The following is a 20,710-nucleotide window of genomic DNA, read 5'->3' on the forward strand; positions in this document are numbered from 1 at the left end:
AGAATAAAATAGTAAAGGAACCTCTTAGTGCATTAAGACCCTGGTGAATTGCAGGGCTTTAACACATATATATTAATCAAATTGAGTGATCTAATTAGCTGGCAGCAAGTAGTAACCTGTGATAAAATGTTCTACAGCTGTTATGAATGCACAATCAATTACATTATGAAGGCATATGAAGGTTGTAGAATGTTTGGAACTTTTTTACATCAAGTAATTGCTCTAGCATTTGATCATTTGTCTGGATTATATTTATATATTGATATGCAAAACATTCAATGACCAACTCAAAAGTGAACACCTTGACTTTTATAAAATGATTGTTTTCATTCGGCACAGGCACCAGAGCAGAAAACAGCATCAAGTGTATAAACACAAAATAGAAATTTGAACTTTCATTGCAGCAAAGTATTCTGAACTATTCAATAAATTAGGCATAAAACCAATGACACTGATCCTTTACAGCCAAAAGACCAACACAGTTTTTAAAATTGCAAGAACACCTGAAGAATTATATCAAACATCAAGACAAAACATGGCTTACCAAAAATAATCTTTGCATGCAAAACTGAGATATGTCCAAGGAGAAAAAAAATATCTATGACTGAGACAGAGCTGAGGGCTTGAAACACCCATTTATTGCCATTATTTGGATGATATTGCCAGCTATTTTGATACTCCATTCCTGCATAATTGCAGCCTTGCAGATTTTTCAACAGTACAAACTATACTTATACAACAAACTGCTGAAACCTGCAAAATGTCAATACAGCTCTAAAATAGGTATCTGGACTTTATGAAAAAAGGAATCAATCCAGTGAAAATATAAATTGTAAGTTACTTTGCTGGAAGATCCATGAGTGAATTCCAGCCTGATGAAATGAAGTTATATTTTCTTCTTTCTCAAAATAAGATTTAATAATCTCCTTTAATAACTCCAATTATGTGCAGGTGAATGATTTTGCTGCAGGAGATTTTGTTAACTAATATTTCTTCAGCAGGAATGACAAAACTCAACTAGCTATGCACACAGTATGCGTGTTGTCCATTCGTCATTTCTATGTGTGGTACTTTAGATTTGTCTGTATTAAATTTTATCTGTCACTGTTCCATCCACTTACATATATTGTCCAACTCAATCTGTATTTCTGAGCTGTTTCCTCTGATTCCACTGTCCCTCTGCAAATTTGACTATCTTATTTATGATTTCATACATTGTTATGGATTTTTTTGAGAAGAATGCAGATGATATTGATTGTCCAAAGCTGAAATTACAAAATTACATGGATATTCAATATAAATAGACAAACCAGATATTTCAATTCAAAATATTGTAATGTATGAATAAGGTATTGTTTCAGTTTATTTAATGGAAAAGCAATACTTCCAAATTTCAAATAACTTTAGCTGATGCCTAAAGCAGGTGCCTGATTACCAGATACAATTACTTATACCTTGTCATTCAAGATGAAGACAATATTTTGAATTTCAGCATCAGCAGGAGCTGTATGTCTGGTTTTTGAAAATACTTGTAAATCCACAGATGATTCCACAATGGAATCCATGGTTAAGAAATACTTTTGAAGTCATATCAATGCAAACATATATTTTTTCTTTTGAAGAAAGGGTCAATTCTGGGTAAATGTGTTATTTTTTGATGTGTAGCAGATCTTAAACCCACAGTCACATGAATGTTCTTGTTATGACTTTTAGCCCGATTGGGATCCTATCAAGTGTGGAATTAAAGTGCTCAGGATTAAATTGTGTTTTACTCAATTGCTTCTGCAGGTCAGGAAGAAATTTAAATGTCCTTGTCTTTGAGTATTCACCTGTGGCTATTCACTTCATTCAGGCAATTAATATAAGTAGGTTCTTTGAAGTGCACATATTATCTGGTCCATTGGATGGAACGATGAGCAAAAAGGTCCTCTTTTGTCCATGCTTCGTGTTCTCACAAAATATACCAAAAGGAAATGTTGCAAGGGTTTTCACTTTTATTTAGGAGTGTTTCAAGATCACCCAAGAATGGGCATTATTTCCGGCGATAAAAATGGGTTTTCAGATCGTCAGCTTGTCGCCCATTCTCAAAGCCCGTAGTCTCCATTTTAAAAATTGAGCGTTACCACGAGCGATATGAAATGGGCGTTAGCGTTAAATCTCTGACCTTCTGCCGTAAAGTATCGCTGTCCTTAGCAATGGCAGGGCAATGCTCGTTTCCTGCGATTCAGGAGGTCAGGGGTCATCATTACATGCGCAGAAGAGGAGACAGAGAGAGAGGATTGATTTTCAGACAAATGTTCAGTTTAAATGTTTTTTATTTAACAAAACCTTGTTGCACATTGGCTCAGATAGCTGCACCGTTACACGCTGGTGATTCCTTAACATCAAAGGGTATAATACACTTAACTTCAATCAACTTAAACTTTAATTGTCACCAAGGTGATGCCCACCATTGAGGTATGACCTGCACACCCAGCAGTGTGTCAGCCTTGTAAATAATTCCAACGTTCTTTCAGGCAAAGCACTCATTTATTAGCTCCTGATGTAAGAGTCTTGCAGCTATAATGCCACCCCACGGCCCTTTCCTGTGCTTTACAGGAGGGCGGGGGCATGGCTTCAGCGTCAGCCTGATTGTCTGGGCCGATGTCAGCATCCACATCCTCGTCTTCCTCTTCCTCTCTCTGTTGAAGTGGACTGTCAGACCCTTCAGGCAATTCTTGTCCCCTCCTGATAGCCAAGTTGTGCAGCATGGAGCACATCACCATGAATTGAGCTACCTGCTCAGCGTGGCATTGGAGCTCACCTCCTGAGTGGTCCAGACATCTAAAGCGCTGCTTAAGCACTCCAATGGTTTTCTCCATGATATTGCGAGTGGCTCTGTGGTTCTCGTTGTATCGCCTCTCAGCTTCGGTGTGGGTGTCACACAGGGAGGTCATCAGCCAGGTGGAAAGGCCATATCCTTTGTCATCATGCATCCAGCATTGACCTTTTGGCTCATTGTTAAACAAGTCAGATACAGTGCTCTCACACAGGATGTGAGCATCATGGATGCTGCCCGGAAATTTAGCATTCACTGCCATAATAATTTGCTGGTGGTCGACAATGAGTTGCACATTCAAGGAGTTTCTAAAAACCTCTGCATCCTGAAAGGGAGCCTGCATCGCAATGTGCGGACAGTCTATTGCTCCCTGCACCTTTGGGAAGTTAGCAATTCGGTAGAATCCAAAAGCCCTCTCAGTCTGAGCCTCCCTGGTCACAGGGAAGCTGATAAAGTCCATCCTGCATGCGTACAGGGCTTCAGTGACCTGCCGAATGAAGCAATGTCTGGCATGCTGAGACAAGACCGCAAATGTTACCAGCTGAGGCCTGAAAAGAACCCGATGCATAGAACGACAGTGCCGCGGTGACTTTGACCTCGACGGACAGTGCAGTACTGATGGTGCTGGTAGGCTGCAGATCTCCCCTTATGAGTTGGCATACCTCAGTGATGATCTCTTTGTGGAAGCGCAGTTTACGAAGGCAGGTGTTATCGGACAAGTTGAGGTAAGATCGCTTCTCCCTATACTTGCGGGGGGGTAACGTTTGTTCCTCCTCATCAGTGTGGCATGTCTTACACTGGGCACATAATGCTGTGGAGCGTACCTTCTGCCATTTCGAGTCTGCAGCATGTAATTGGTCATCAAGAGAGGGTGAGAAAGGACACCTCCATTCCAATAGCTATCTGTTTTCCACCGATAGGTCACAAAGAATGAATGTACCGACGAAGACACCTACTAAATTCCAATCATTCACAGTATGGTAAAGATGTTTGTTCAGATGTTCACATCACCTCCAAAGACCTCCAGGGTACATCCTAACACCCCCGAGTTTAAAGCAGAGCAGCCTTTTAAATGATGCGATATGTGATTTAGAACATGGCATCCATAACACTGTGAGTAGTTCCAGTTAGTTCCACTTTTTCCCAGCCCAATTGGCCTGGATTTTTATCTGTTTTTTTTGCCTCTCCCAGGAGATCGCATGGCTCCGGGTGGGGTGGAGTGTAAAATGTTTCAGTGCTGGGGGTATTGCAGTTGTATGGGGTGGACTGGTTGGGCCGGATGCTCTTTACCTGTCCATCATTCTTCATTGTTCATAGGTTTATATGTAACCTTCAGGGCTGCTGACCGAGGGCCATGTGGCTCTTTGTCGGCCGGCGCGGACACGATGGGCTGAAATGGCCTCCTTCTGCGCTGTAAATTTCTAAGTTTCGAACAGAAGGTTTTAAAGAACTGCTGCACTATTGGTACATTGCTGTTTGTTGTGTTAAGTGGAGCAGTAGCAATGGGATGTCATCAAGATGGCATTCTTGAAGAGGTGTGCCAAAGGAGGATTTGAGCACCTCAAGTCTCATCGCCGAGAGCGCGTAGAAATCAAGCGCAGGCAGCGGAAAGAGCTTGCGGCAAACCAGTCCCAGCTGTGACAGGGACTGTGTTTCTCGTATTGGACTGTTAAGTCACCGAATAACTCATTTTTAGAGTGGAAGCAAGTCTTCCCCGATTCCGAGGGACCGCCTATGATGATGAGAATCCTTCAGTGTTTTTTATCATGCAAGATATAGGGCAGCTCCACAGAAAGGATTGGGAAAGAAACAGCTGCAGTTGGTTGTTGTGTTTTAAAGCAAAGTGTATCCATGCAAGTTTAAAAAACAGCTGAGAGACAAAACATGGTTAAAATGCCAAAGAGCCAGGCTTTGAAGTTATTTTGCAAAAGGCTGCCATTTGTTAGCCTGCCTTGGTAATGAATAATTACCTCGCACGTGTTGTATTCGGAGGCTCCCGGTCTTCGGCACTCAGCAAGGTGTGTCTGGCACAGGCTGTCCCTGCAGGTTGTGAACACAGTGAAATCAAATAGGGACAGAGATGTACATTGAATGTCAGGCTGAAACCTGCAAGTGATGGCTTTAGCCAAGCTCAGCAGGTTAGAATGGAGGAACGAGTTAGAAGTTATGCTGTTTAATTAAGGTGACCCTCTAATATGGAGAAGCAGAACATGTAACATTATTTTGTATAATTACACAACAATGAATTGTGCTGATTGAGCTGGGTAACTTCACTTCACTGGAAAGGAAAATCAGAGAGCGTATATAATCGGTGGCCGAGCCGCAATCATTTGTTTTATGCAACCATCAAAGTTGAAAATATAGCCCATTATCTTTGCTGTATAAGGCTTTGGTCAGGTGACACCAAGAATACTTTGTCCAGTTTTTTCACCTCACATGGAGGTAATACTGAGACCCTGAAGAAAGGCTCAGAGAAGGACCACTTGATTGATACCTATTTTAAGAGCGCTCAGTCAATACAATAGAGAGCTGGGCCTTTATACTCGAAAAGCATCGTTTTCACAATGTTTTTTAAAAGAATTAAAGAATTAGATTCAATTCAAGTGGATAGGCTGAGGAGTACCAGGACACATAAGTAGAAGTATATAACTAGGTTAGATGTTCAAAAAAAGTTCCTTTTGCAGAGAGTTGTATGAACAAATTGCCAGCATATGCAACGAGTGCAGATTTGCTGCAAACATTCAGCTGGATAAGTTCCTGAGGGTGGCCGACATAACTGCGTGTAGAAATTTTTACCTGTTCTTTGTTTTATGTTTATATGTTCATTTGCTGTGAAATAAGGCAGCTTACCAATTCATATGTGCCTTGTCTTGCCAAGTATTTTCACAGTCCAACTTTGAAACGATTGGCGAGGTATATATGGGAACATGCAGGAAACACCAATATCCAGTTTAAATCACAAAGTGGTATTTTTGTTACAGCCCTGGGTCACTTTACCATATATTGGGTAGTACAAGCAGACCCCTAAATGTAAGAAGCTCAGACGATTTATGGGAGTGACCTGCACCGTTATATCCAGAGATATACAAGATAAAAGTTCACGGGGTTTTGGGTAATATATTAGCATGGATAGAGGATTGGCTAACTAACAGAAAACAGAGTGTCGGGATAAATGGTTCATTCTCGGGTTGGCAATCAGTAACTAGTGGGGTGCCGCAGGAATCAGTGCTGGGAACCCAACTATTTACAATCTATATTAACGACTTGGAAGAAAGGACCGTGTGTAACGTAACCAAGTTTGCTGATGATACAAAGATGGGAGGAAAAGCAATGTGTGAGGAGGACACAAAAAATCTGCAAAAGGACATAGACAGGCTAAGTGAGTGGACAAAACTTTGGCAAATGGAGTATAATGTTGGAAAGTCTGAGGTCATGTACTTTGGCAGAAAAAAATCAAAGAGCAAGTTATTATTTAAATGGAGAAAGATTGCAAAGTGCCGCAGTACAGCAGGACCTGGGGGTAATTGTGCATGAAACACAAAAGGTTAGTGTTATGTCTTGAATAAAGAGTCAGACCAGATACTGCAAGCTCAAAGTAAGGTGTGACCATAGTCCTTTATTACAGATCTCAGAGTGCCTCTCCAGCCTGTGAGGCCTCCTTATATACATGTGCTCCCAAGGGATTGTGGGATTCCTTGGGACTCCAGGGGATAAGCCCTCTGGTGGTTAGACATGGTATTTGCAGGTTTACATACATAACAACACCCTCCCGCACCCCCAAAGTCAATAGTGTAACTATTTACAATGTGAGTCGATCTGGGGCCTTCCTTTCCCTGGTTGATTGCCTCGGTGCAAATGCTGGTTTTGGTGAGTCATTTGTTGGGCCCTCGCTGGGCTGCTGTGCAGCTGGCCTTGCTGGGCTGCTGGGCATGGTGAGTCCTGCTGGGCTGCTGCGGGTGATGGGTTCTGCTTTGTGGTCAACCGCTGGGTCGGTTGCCACTTGTGTGTGTGTTGGAGAGTCGAAAAGGGTAGAGTCTATTATGGGTTGTTCTGGATAGTCCGTGAATCTGAGTTTGGTTTGGTCCAAGTGTTTCCTGCAGGTGAGTCCATTTGAAAGTTTGACCTGAAACACCCTACTCCCCTCTTTGGCCACGATAATGCTGGGAAGCCACTTAGGACCTTGTCTATAGTTCAACACAAATACAGGATCATTAATCTCGATTTTGCATGACAGATTTGCGCGATCATGATATGTATTCTGTTGAAACCACCTGCTCTCTACCTGTTCATGTAGATCAGGTTGGACTAAGGAGCGCCTTGTCTTAAGTGTCCTTTTCATGAGCAGTTCAGCGGGGGGGGATCCCCAATGAGCGAGTGGTGTCTTGTGCGGTAACTAGGCAGGACTCGGGAGAGGTGAGTCTGCAGTGAGCCTTCAGTTACCCTCTTCAAGCTCTGCTTGATTGTTTGTACTGCTCGCTCTGCCTGACCGTTGGATGCTGGTTTGAACAGGGCAAATGTGACATGTTTGATTCCATTGTGGGACTCAGCACTGATGAAGCACGGCCATTGTCACTCACAAGGATGTCAGGCAGGCTATGCGTGGCAAACATGGCCCGCAGGCTTTCAATGGTGGCAGCGTACGTGTTTGCCGACATTATCACACATTCAATTCATTTGGAGTACGCATCTACAACCACGAGGAACATTTTTCCCAACAATGGGCCTGCATAGTCGACCTGGACATGGACCACGGTTTGGAGGGCCAGGACCATAGACTTAGTGGCGACTCCCTGGGTGCATTGCTTAACTGTGAACATGTATTACATTTGTGCATGCAGGACTCTAAGTTTGCATCAATACCGGGCCACCACACGTGGGATCTGGCTCTCACTTTCATCATTGCGATGCCTGAGTGGATTCTGTGGAGGGCACAAATGAAGGTGTCGCTGCCCTTTTTTGGCACGATTACCCCTTAGGTGACAGTCTGCCTGTATAGACATTTCATCTCTGCACCGCTGGTATGGCTTTATTTCTTCCTGCATCTCTAACGGGACACTAGACCAACTCCAGTGGAGCACACAGTTTTTTACTAAAGAGTGTAAGAGGTCCTGGCTCGTCCAAGTTCTAATCTGTCGGGCGGTAACAGGTGATTACTCACTCTCGAATGCTTCCATTACCATAACTAAATCTGCGGGCTGTGCCATCTCCAGCCCTGTGGTGGGCAATGGCAGCCTATTGAGATCATCGGCACAGGTTTCTGTGCCTGGATGTGGCAGGTGGTGTAGTTGTATGCGGACAACGTGAGTGCCCATCTCTGGATGCGGGCCGATGCATTCGTATTTATCCCCTTACTTTCAGAAAAGAGGGATATAAGTGGCTTATTGTCGATTTCCAATTCAAATTTGAGCCCAAACAGATATTGATGCATTTTCTTTACCCCATAAACACATGCTAACGCTTCTTTTTCGATCAAGCTGTCGGCCATCTCAGCCTTAGACAGACTTCTGGATGCATACGCATTTCCCAAATTCATTAGCTTGTTGCAATACACACCTGACACCATATGACGACGCATCACATTTTAGTACCAAACGCTGACATGGATCATATAACACAAGCAATTTGTTTGAGCATAACAGTTTCCTAGCTGTATCAAAGGCATTTTCTTGGCTTTTACCCCATACCCATTCATCTTCTTTACACAGTAAAGAGTGCAGTGGTTCTAACTGTTATGTGTGAAGAAAGAGTCAGACTGAATACTGTGAGCTCAAGGTAAAGTGTGACCGTAGTCTTTTATTCCAGGTCTCCAGAGTGCCTCTCCAACCTGTGAAGCCTCCTTAAATACCTGTGCACCCAAGGGATTATGGGACCCCTTGGGACTCCAGTGGATGAGCCCTCTGGTGGCTGTACAGAGTATATACAAGTTTACATATATAACAACACTCCCCACGCCCCCCCCCCCCCGCCCTCACCTCAAGTCAAAAGTGTAACTATTTACAAGGTGAGTTGATCTGGGGCCCTTCTTGCCCTGGTTGATCGTCTTGGGGCAAATGCTGGTATTGGTGAATTGCTGTGCAGCTGGCCTTGCTGGGCTGCCTGGTGTGGTGAGTCCTGCTGGGCTTCTGTGGATGATGTGTTCTGCTTTTTGGTCAACCGCTGTGTTGGTTGCCACTGGTGTATGTGTTGGGGGTCAAAGAAGGTAGGGTCCAAGGTGGGTTGCTCAGGATATTCCGTGAATCTGAGTGTGAATTGGTCGAAGTGTTTCCGGTGACTGAGTCCATTTGAAAGTTTGACCCTAAACACCCTGCTTCCCTCTTTGGCCACAACAGTGCCAGGAAGCCAATTGGGACCTTGTCCATAATTCAATACAAATACAGGATCGTTGATTTCAATCTCGCGTGACACATTTGCGCGATCATGGTATGTACTTTGTTCGAGCCACCTGCTCTCTACGTGTTCATGTAGATCGAGGAGAACTAACGAGAGCCTTGTCTTAAGTGCTCTTTTCATGAACAGTTCAGCAGGTGGGGTCCCAGTGAGCGAATGGGGTCTCGTGCGATAGCTAAGCAGGACTCAGGATAGGCGAGTCTGCAGTGAGACTTCCGCTACCCTCTTCAAGCCCTGCTTGATGGTTTGCACTGCTCTCTCTGCCTGACCATTGGATGCTGGTTTAAATGGGGTAGATGTAACATTTTTGATCCTGTTACGGGTCATGAATTCTTTGAACTCAGCACTGGTAAAACATGGCCAGTTGTCGCTCACTTGGACATCAGGCAGGCCGTGCGTGGCAAACATGGCCCGCAGGCTTTCAGTGGTGGCAGCGGACGTGCTTGCCGACATTATCTCACATTCAATCCATTTGGAGTATGCATCTACAACCACAAGGAACATTTTCCCAAGAACGGGCCTGCATAGTTGACATGAACCATGGACCACAGTTTCGAAGGCCAAGACCAAAAGCTTAGTGGCGCCTCCCTGGGTGCATTGTTTAGCTGCGAGCATGTATTACATCTGTGCATGGAGGACTCTAAGTCTGCATCGATCCCGGGCCACCACACGTGGGATCTGGCTATCGCTTTCATCATTACGATGCCTGGTTGGGTACTGTGGAGGTCACTGATGAAGGTGCCTCTGCCCTTCTTGCGAATCACTACCCGATTACCCCACAGAAGGCAGTCTGCCTGTATCGATATTTCATGTTTGCACCACTGGAACAGCTTTATTTCTTCCTGCATTTCCACTGGGACACTAGACCAGCTCCCGTGCAGCACAGTTTTTGACTAGGGACAATAAGGGGTCCTGGCTTGTCCAGGTTTTAATCTGCCGGGCAGTGACGGGTGATTGCTCGCTCTCAAGTGCTTCCATTACCATGACTAAATCTGCAGGCTGCGCCATTTCCACCCCCGTGGTGGTCAGTGGCAACCTACTGAGAACTTCGGTGCAGTTTTCTGTGCCTGGCCTGTGGCGGATGGCGCAGTTGTATGCGGACAACGTGAGCGCCCATCTCTGGATGCGGGCCGATGCATTAGTATTTATCCTCTTACTCTCAGAAAACAGAGATGAAAGTGGCTTATGGTCAGTTTCCAACGCGAATTTTAGCCCAAACAGATATTGATGCATTTTCTTAACCCCATAAACGCACGCTAACACTTCTTTTTCAATCATGCTGTAGTCTCTCGCAGCCTCTGACAGACTCCTGGATGCATAAGCAACCGGTTGCAATTTCCCAAAATCATTAGCTTGTTGCAATACACATCCGACGCCATATGACGATGCATCACATGCTAGTACCAAACGCTTACATGGATCATACAACACAAGCAATTTGTTTGAGCATAACAATTTTCTAGCTTTTACAAAGGCATTCATTGACTTTTGCCCCATACCCATTCATCCCCTTTATGCAGTAAGGCATGCAGTGATCTAACAGTGTGCTGAGACCCAATAAGAAGTTACCAAAGTAGTTCAGGAGTCTTAGAAACGACCGCAGCTCCGTCACGTTCTGTGGTCTCGGTGCATTATTGATTGCCTCTGTCTTCGAATCGGTGGGCCGGATGCCGTCCACCACAATTCTTCTCCCCAGGAACTCCACTTCAGGCGCCAGGAAAACAAACTTCGAGCATTTTATCCTGAGCCACACACGATTAAGATGACGAGAAACTTCCTCCAGGTTCTGCAGGTGCTCGACGATGTCCCGACCTTTGACCAAGACGTCGTCTTGGAAGACCACGGTGTGCAGGACCGACTTCAGCAAGCTTTCCATATTCCTCTGGAATATCGCCATGGCTGATCGAATCCCAAACGGGCATCTGTTGTAAATAAAGTGACTTTTGTAAGTGTTGATGCAGGTGAGGCCTTTTGATGATTCCTCCAGCTCCTGGTCAAAAAGGCCAAGGTCAAGTCCAGCTTTGTGAACGTTTTTCCTCCCGCCAGCGTCGCAAATAGATCGTCTTTCTTTGGTAGCGGGTATTGATCCTGCAGGGAAAAACGATTGATAGTTACTTTGTAATCACCACAGATTCTGACGGTGCCGTCTTTCTTGAGGATTGGAACAATCGGACTGGCCCACTCGTTGAATTCGATCGGCAAAATGATGCTCTCTCGTTGCAGCCGGTCCAGCTCGATCTCCACCCTCTCTCTCATCATGTACGATAATGCTCTCGCCTTGTGATGGATGGGTCGTGACCCCGGAATCAAATGGATCTGTACTTTTGCTCCTCGGAACTTCCCGATGCCTGGTTCGAACTGTGAGGGGAACTTGTTTAGGACCTGGGCACATGAAGTGTCGTCGACGGACGAGAACGCTTGGACATTGTCCCTGTTCCAGCGTATCTTTCCCAGCCAGCCCCTGTCGAACAGCATGGGGCCATCGCCCGGTACCACCCAGAGTGGTAAATTGTGCACCGCTCCATCGTAAGAGACCTTTACGGTAGCACTGCCGATTACGGGAATCAGTTCCTTTGTGTACATTATCAGTTTAGTACAAATGGGGGTCAGGACTGGCCTTGAGGCCTTGCTGCACCATTATTTATCGAAAGTCTTTTTGCTCATTATGGACTGGCTCCCGCCCATGTCCAGCTCCATGGACATGGGGAGTCCATTTAATTCAACCTTCAGCATTATCGGGGGACACTTTGTGGTAAATGTGTGCACCCCATATACCTCTGCCTCTTCAGGCTGAGGCTCTAGTTCATTGTGATCCACCGTGGATCTGTCCTCCTCTGCAACATGATGGTTTGCAGGATTAGCAGGGTTTGTAGTTCGCCTCTACATACGTTGGAGGTGTCGCATTGTTCCACAGCCCTTGCAAACGTATCCTTTGAAGCGGCATGAATAGAAACGATGATCACCCCCGCAGTGCTAACAAGGTGATAATGGCCTTGTATTCACCACCATTGATGGTGGACTCTGAGTCACATGTGGACGTGCAGCTGCAGGCATGTGAGTCCTGCTCTGTACATTACGATTTGAAAACAACATTACTTCATTCACAGTAATTGCAGCAGCACTTGTGTGCTGAGAGATTTGTTTGGTATTGCCACTGGTGGCGATAAATGCCTGGGTTATCGCTATGGCTTTACTCAAGGTTGGGGTCGTTACAGTCAAAAGTTTGCGAAGTATTACTTCATGGCCAATGCCAAGTACAAGGAAGTCTCTGAGCATGTGCTCCAAGTGTCCTTCAAATTCGCAATGTCCTGCAAGGCGCCTGAGCTCGGTGATGTAGCTCGCCACTTCCTGGCCTTCAGACCTCTTGTATGTGTAGAAGCGATACCTCGCCATCAGAACGCTTTCCTTCGGCTTTAGATACACCCGGACCAGTTTGCACAAATCATCGTACGACTTCTCTGGGTTTCGCTGGCGCAAGCAGATTTTTCATGAGGGCATACGTTGATGCCCACAAACGGTGAGGAGGATCGCCCTTCGTTTGGCAGTGTTTGCTTCTCCTTCCAGCTCATTGGCCACGAAGTATTGGTCGAGTCACTCCACAAAGGTTTTCCAATCATCTCCCTCCGAAAATTTCTCCGGGAAGCCCACCGTTCTCTTCGGTGGGGTACGTCATCTGCATCTCGTTGCCAGTTTTTATGTCTTGAATAAAGAGTCAGACCAGATACTGCAAGCTCAAAGTAAGATGTAACCGTAGTCCTTTATTACAGGTCTCGGAGTTCCTCTCCAGCCTGTGAAGCCTCCTTATGTACAGGTGCTCCCAAGGGATTGTGGGAACCCTTGGAACTCCAGGGGTTGAGCCCTCTGGTGGTTAAACATGGTATTTACAGGTTTACATACACAACAGTTAGTATGCAGGTACAGCAAGTGATCAGGAAGGCAAATGGAATCTTGGCCTTTATTTCAAAGGGGATGGCGTTTCAAAGCAGGGAAGTTTTGCTACAGTTATACAGGGTATTGCTAAGGCCACACCTGGAATACTATGTGCAGTTTTGGTTTCCATATTTACAAAAGGTTATACTTGCTTTGGAGGCAGTTCAGAGAAGGTTCACTAGGTTGATTCCGGAGATGAGGGGTTTGACTTATGAGGAAAGGTTGAGGAGGTTGGGCCTCTACTCATTGGAATTCAGAAGAATGAGAGGTGAGCATATCAAAATGTATAAGATTATGAGGGGGCTTGACAAAGTGGATGCAGAGAGGATGTTTCCACTGATAGGGACATAATCTTAAAATAAGGGGGCGCCCATTTAAAACTGAGATGAGGAGGAATTTCTTCTCTGAGGGTTGTAAATCTGTGGAATTCGCTGCCTCAGAGAGTTGTGGAAGCTGAATAACATTGAATAATTTTAAGAAAGAGATAGATAGTTTTTTAACCAATAAGAGATGAAGAGGTTATGGGGGACGGGCAGGGAAGTGGACATGAGTCCATGATCAGATCAGCCATGATCGTATTAAATGGCAGAGCAGGCTCGAGGGGCCGTATGGCCTACTCATGCTCCTATTTCTTATGTTCTTATAATATCTAAGGTAAACCTGTACATTTGTAACAGCAGGATATAGTCAGATATAGTTGTAGAGTTAATGATGAGTAGATAGACTATGTTGTTCATTGTGCAAGTAAATTGTAATAAAGAGCATGGGGCTGTTTATGCATGGGCATGTTTATAGATTTCATCAGAACTTCAGTTAATCAATGATTGAGACATCAGTTTTCTTGGCTGTATATCACCCTCAACACATTTTTCTTTGTCTTCCTCCTCCTCCTCTCAAAGGGGTTCAGGTTGGGCTTCCTTATCTTGTTGAACAATTTCTGGTTTTAGGATAGCCAAGTTGTATAATATATAGTACATAAAGATAGAGTTTGACAAGCTGATAGAAGTATAGTGCAATATATTTTCCTTGATCTGGCCAAATACCAACATCTGTTACAACATGTCAGTTGTATATTCAGTCAGAATTCAGATGGCAGTGTGAGTTTTGTTGTATCTACATTCGATAGCTGTTCATGAATTTTACAATGATGTCATTAGTCAGAGTTCTAGTGAGTAGCCTGTCTGCTCCTTTAAATAATAGTGGGATGGTGGATTGTTACATCAATGAGAGCATTGTGGACACTGTTCCCCTTAAGCTGCATATCTTGTGCATGCTGTGCACCATGCATTGCAGGCCGAGTATTCACGCAGTCCCGCAGGAGCGGACTCCAGTGCGCAGTCGCACTTTCTAATCGGCCCGAAAGACTCCAGGTTGTCAGGCCTGCAGGAGCAGGTTCCAGCGTACAGGCGCCAAAGAAAAAAGCACATCGGTGCTGGAGCCCACTCCTGCAGGCCTGAAGAACTGGAGCTTGTAGAACCGATTAGAAAGCGATGTGATCATTTGCACAAACAACTTGGCAGCCTTCTGTGCACGGTATACCAGAGCTGCGCATGTACAGTGCCCAGTAGCCTGCACCATGGTCCATACTTTCCAGAGAATCCATTGGTGGCCGGGGGTAAGATCGAGAAGTGAAAGGGGAGAGAGAGGATTGAAGGGGGAGAGAGAGGGAATCAAAGAGGGAGAGAGAGAAACTGAGAGAGCGAGAACGAGAGAGAGTCTGGGGTGAGAGAGAATTGGAGAAGAGAAGAGGGAGATGTTGGGAGAGAGAGAGAGACTGGGAGGAGAAAGAGAGAGATGGTTGGCAGAGAGAGATTGGGGAGAGAGACTTTGGGAGATAGCGGGAGAGAGACTGGGAGGAGAAGGAGGGAGACTGGAGGAGAGAAGGACTGGGAGAGCGAGATAGACTGGGGGAGAGAGAGAGAGAGACAGAGACTGGGGGAGAGAGATGCGGTGGGGAGAGAGACATGGTAGATGGGCAGAGACAGAGAAGGGGAGGGAGAGACTGGGGGAGATAGGGAGAGACTGGGAGAGAGAGTGATGGGGCAAGAGAGAGAGGGAGATGGGGTAGAGAGAGATGAGGGGATAGAGAGTGACGGGGGAATAAAGAGAGAGAGAGACTGCGGGAGAGAGATTCTGGGAAAGGACTGGGGAGAGAGAGATTGGGAGAGAAAGAGAAAGAGAGAGATGGGGAGGAAAGAGGGAGAGACTGGGGGAAGCAAGAGAGAAACTTGGGAGAGAGAGACGGGGAGGATGGAGAGGGAGAGACTGAGAGAGTGAGTGATGGGGCAGGAGAAGAGATGGAGACGGGGAGAGAGAGAGAGATGAGGGGATAGAGATCGATGGTGGAACAGAGAGAGAGACTGGGGGAGGGAGAGAGACTGGGGAGGGAGAGAGAGAGACTGGGGAAGAGAGAGAGAGAGAGAGAGAGAGAGACTGGAGAAGAGAGAGAGAGAGAGACTGGGAGAGAGGGAGAGTGCGAGCCTGGGGGAGAGAGTGAGAGAGAGACTGGAGGGAATGAGAGAGACTGGGTGAGAGATAAAGGATTGGAGAGGGACAGAGAGGAGATCGGAGGCTGGAGAGAGAGGGAATCGCGGACTGGGGAGATAGGAGGCGGAGAGAGGGAGGGTGGAAGAGAGAAGATGAAAGAGGTGAGGAGAAAGAGAGGGAGTAGCGGGGGGAGAGAGAGAATTGGAGGGGGGGGGAGAGAGAGGATTGGAGGGAGGGAGAGAGATAGGATTGAAGGAGGGAGAGAGAGAGAGGATCGGAGGGGAAGAGAAAGATCGGAGGGGAAAGAGAGAGGATTATAGGGGGAAGAGAAAGGATCAGAGGGGGAAGATAGAAGAGCTTGGAAGGGGGAGAGGAGGTCAGGAACTCGGGGTGAGGGGAAGAGAAAGTGCCAGGAACCCAGGGGGGGTGGTGGGGGTGGTGGGTGCGGGGGTATGGAGAATGGCAGAAACCACTGTCACTACTCACTTCATACCCAATGAACTATGTTTGTTTCTGTTACATCCTGTTTTTAGTTTTTAATTCGATGATGCAAAGTATGTATGTGTTTTTCCATACTTGTGAATAAGTGTTGCATTTCTGACATGTTACATGGGGGTGTGTTGGTTCAAGAAGACAACATTTATTACTGGAAGTGATCGAAGCTGAAAATACAGATACCCGTTCTTTTTAATATTGTGAACTAAAGAACTGCAGCACTATATATTTGTCAGTTGTCTGGTTGCATTGTGTGTGATATTTCCAGGGAGCTCACAGCATACACAGCTTTAAGATGGCAGAATCTTCCAGAAGTCACCAGTCAGGTGACCTGGTCTCTTTATTATAAACAGCATTGGCTGCAGTGCTATAGAAGTCCACAGTGTGGAGCTACAGACATTAAGCTTCTCCCTCCTTAATGAAGAAGTAATTATAACAAACAATCATCAGACATAACTTGCATGGTTATACATAACAAAAGATATGACCGTATTTTGTCATATTTACAAATCAAGCTTAACCACTTGTTTTCTGTTTCGAAGAGGATATCTTCGCTCTCGAACAGAACCTTCCAAACATGGTGTCGAATTTAAACTCATTCGAGGCTGATCCTGAAGAAAGTTTTCCTTCAAGGGATGCCCTTGATTTCCATTTGAACTCTCTCTAACTTCAGACTGTTTGTCTGCCTCACTCGGACTCAGACTTAAATTCTGACTTTCTCTTGGATTTGTTTCCAGTACATTGGATGTAAGATATGCTACTGGTGTATCAAACCTATCTGATGAGTCACAAATAATTGAATCATTCCCACCTTCAACTACTTTCACGTCTGTAGGTAAAATATGATGAATATGTAAAAACCTAACCTGTCCATGATCAAACATCTTGGCCAAATATGTACGAGGACCACATAGCTTCATCGCTCTTCCGAGTAATCACTTTAACCATTTATGGTGATGGTTCTTCACTCGCACCTTCTGATTTAATTTCACACTTCTCTCCTTTACTCTACCTCTATCATGATTCTCCTTCTGTCTTAATTGTGTCTCTTCTATGGACTGTGCCAAGTTTGGTTTTAACAACGAAAAACTGGTTCGTGGCTGTTGTTTGAGAAACAACTCTGCTGGTGTTCTACCAGTCGTTGTGTGAGGAGTATTATGATACGTAATTAGGAAATTAGCCAATTTGTGATCCAATGACAACTGTTGTTTCTTTATATTTGGATCCAATATCTGTTTGATGAGGGCAGATTTACTGCACCATTTAAAGCGGGGTGGTACAGTGGAATCTTGGTTTGTTTCACACCATTTTTGCTCGTGAACTGTGCAAATTCTTGTGAATTAAATTGTGGTCCATTATCAGAAACAATTTCTTCTGGGAGGCCAAATAAAGAAAATAATCTTCAGAAAATATTTAATATTTTACTTGTTATTTTCCACATTGGAAACACCTCGACCCACTTTGAATGGCTATCAATCACAATGAACAATTGTTGTCCTTCTAGCTCAGCAAAATCGATATGTAGCCTTTGTCACACCTTGGGAGGCCATTTCCATGACTGTAATGGTACTGATGGTGGTTGCTTGCTTACCGATTGACATGTCGTACACTGACTGATGATATACACTATATCTTGATCAAGACCTGGCCACCATAAGTAACTGCGTGCAAAACCCTTGGTCAAGCATATTTCCAGGTGCTGGTCATGGAGGTCTCCTAATAATTTAGACCTGAATTTATTTGGTATAACCACTCTTGCACCCCACATGATACAATCTTTATCGACTGATAATTCATTCCTACGAATGAAGAATGGATGAATATCTTTGTGTGTTACCTGGTTTGGCCATCCATTTGCAATATAATCATACACCTTTGACATAACTGGGTCACATTTGGTTGCTCTGCCAATCTCTTCAGCTGTGACTGGCAGTTCATCAATGTATGAAAAATAGAACACTTCTTCCCTATCGGGTGTAACTTGTGATGGGGAAGGCAATCTAGACATAGCATCAGCATTACTGTGATCAGCTGATCATCTGTATTCAATATCATATGTATATGCTGATAAAATCAAAGCCCATCTCTGCATTCGGGCTGCAGCTAATGTTGGAACTGGGGAGTTTGGATGGAGGATTTCTGTCAGTGGCTTATGGTCCGTAATGATGGTAAATTTACGACCATACAAGTATTTGTGGAAATTCTTGACCTCAAAAATTATTGCCAAAGTTTCCCTTTCGATTGGCGCATAATTACACTCACTGGCACTGAGAGTGTGTGAAGCAAAAGCAATTGGTCTCTCCTCCCCATTACGTAATGCATAAGAGATCACTGCCCCAACTCCATACAGAGAGGCATCACATGCTAGCTTGATCTCCTTAGATATGTCATTGTGAACTAACATGGTGCTCTCTACCAATTTGCTTTTTCACTCCTTGAATGCTGTATCGCATTCTTCTGACCACTTTCAATGGAACTGTTTTTTCAATCGTTCATTCAGTGGATGTAATACTGCCGCCAAATTTTGTGGGAACTTCCCATATTAGTTCAAAAGACCCAAAAATTATTGAAGTTCAGTGACATTGCTGGGAGTGGGTGCATTTCTGATTGCATCCAGCTTTCCCTTGGTCGGATGTAAACCATCTTTGTCTACTCTGTACCCGAAGTGCTCCAATGAGTTTTGAAATAACTCACACTTGCGAGCAGATACTCGTACTCTGTGCTTCTCTAGCCGTTTGAGGACTTCATTCAATATATTGTTATGAATTGCCTATTTGGTGCTGACATTAGTATATCATCTAAATAACATACTACCCCTTCAATACATTGCAAAATCTGGTTCATCACCCCTTGGAATATGGCAGGGGTGGAAGACACTCCAAATGGTAACCTATTAAATTGACATAGGCCGAGATGAGTGTTTATATTCAAGCCTGACTTGGACTCCTCATCTAGTTCAAGGTGTAAGCAGGCATTCATAAGATCCTTCTTTGAGAAAATCTGACCACCCGTTAGTGTTGTGAACAAATCTTCTACATTTGGCAATGTATTGGGGACATTATTCTCTCGAACGTGGTTTACTGTTACTTTATAATCACCACACAATCTTACCTTACCATTGGACTTAGGTACAACAACAATGGGTGCAGCCCAATTACATCGATCTATCTCAGAAATAAATATCTCAGTCTCTAGTCTTTTGAGTTCTTGCTCACCTTTCTCCTTGAGTGCATATGGAACGGAACATGGCTTGCAGTAAACCGATCTAGCGTCCTTCTGTACCCTGACACTTGCCTTGAAGCCTTGGATCGGACTGCCTGTTTCGCAGAACACCTTTGGATAATTCTTAATGACATCATCCTTTAATGCAAATCTCATTTCAACACAAAAAATCTCACTCCAATCCAGCTTCAGTGATCCCAACCAATTTCTTCCTAGTAAGGCAGGCTTGTCTCCTTTCACTACTATTAGAGGCAAGCTCTGAAATTGGTCCTTGTATTTCACCAGTACGGGAATGTTCTCTCCCGAGTAGCCTCGTAGCTCTATCTTGGATTTCTCCAATGGGAAATCACGCAATTTGTCGAGGTATAGCAACTCCGGTACTACACTCATGGATGCACCAGTGTCGATTTCCATGGGTATCTTGATTCCTGCAACATCTATGTGGATTATGATACTTTTCGAATCGTTGTTAGTTAACCTCGTGCTCCTGATGATGTTTAGCTCAAACATCTCCTCGTCCTGTTGTTTTTCTTCCATGCTATGTAGCTCTGGGGATTTCTACTCATAGCTTTGAAAGCTAGTTTACCCTTCAGTCGGCATGCCTTTGCAAATTGCCCAGTTTTCCTGCAGAAGAAACACTCTGCCTTCACATATGGACAACTTTGAGCAATGTGTTGTCCCAGGCACTGATAGCAGGACTTCAATGCTCTGTTACCATTGCCAGCTTCTGAGACTTTGGGGCCCAACTGCCTTTTACTTTTAACCTGCAGGCGATTCACCTCGGTTGTCTGACGACTGAAAATAGTATGACATTTTCTGGAATACTGGTCGGCCATGTTCATTGACATAGCTGTCTGACAAGCTAAATCAAAAGTCAAGTTAGGCGTTGTCAATAACTTACTTCTGATCGCATCATTTTTTATCCCACAAACAAAGCGGTCACGCAATGCTCGGTCCTGAAAGTTTCTGAAATGACAGTGAATTGATAGCTTTTTTTAATGCTACAATGTATTCACTGATATTTTCTTTGGTTAACTGATCTCATATTCCGACACGATAACTTTCAGCAATTTCCAAGGCATAGGGCTGTAGTGCTGTTTTAACTTAGTTAGAATCTGCTTAAGAGTTGTGTCCTTTGGCTTGTTAGGCACAAGCAAATTTTTCAAGGTTTCATACACGTTGGGCCCTGCTTCAGTTAAGAAAATAGCCCTTTGTTGTTCCAACACCACCCGGTTATGGTTTTCATCATTGGGGACTTTGATTATATTATTTGCAGTGAAAAACATTTCTAGCTGCTCCACATATGCTCTGAAACTTTCACGGTCACATTGAAATTCCCCCAATGCCATATTAGCCCCATAGACGCGGCCA

Source organism: Pristiophorus japonicus, chromosome 10 (genome assembly GCF_044704955.1).
Source record: "Pristiophorus japonicus isolate sPriJap1 chromosome 10, sPriJap1.hap1, whole genome shotgun sequence".
NCBI classification, from domain to species: Eukaryota; Metazoa; Chordata; class Chondrichthyes; family Pristiophoridae; genus Pristiophorus; species Pristiophorus japonicus.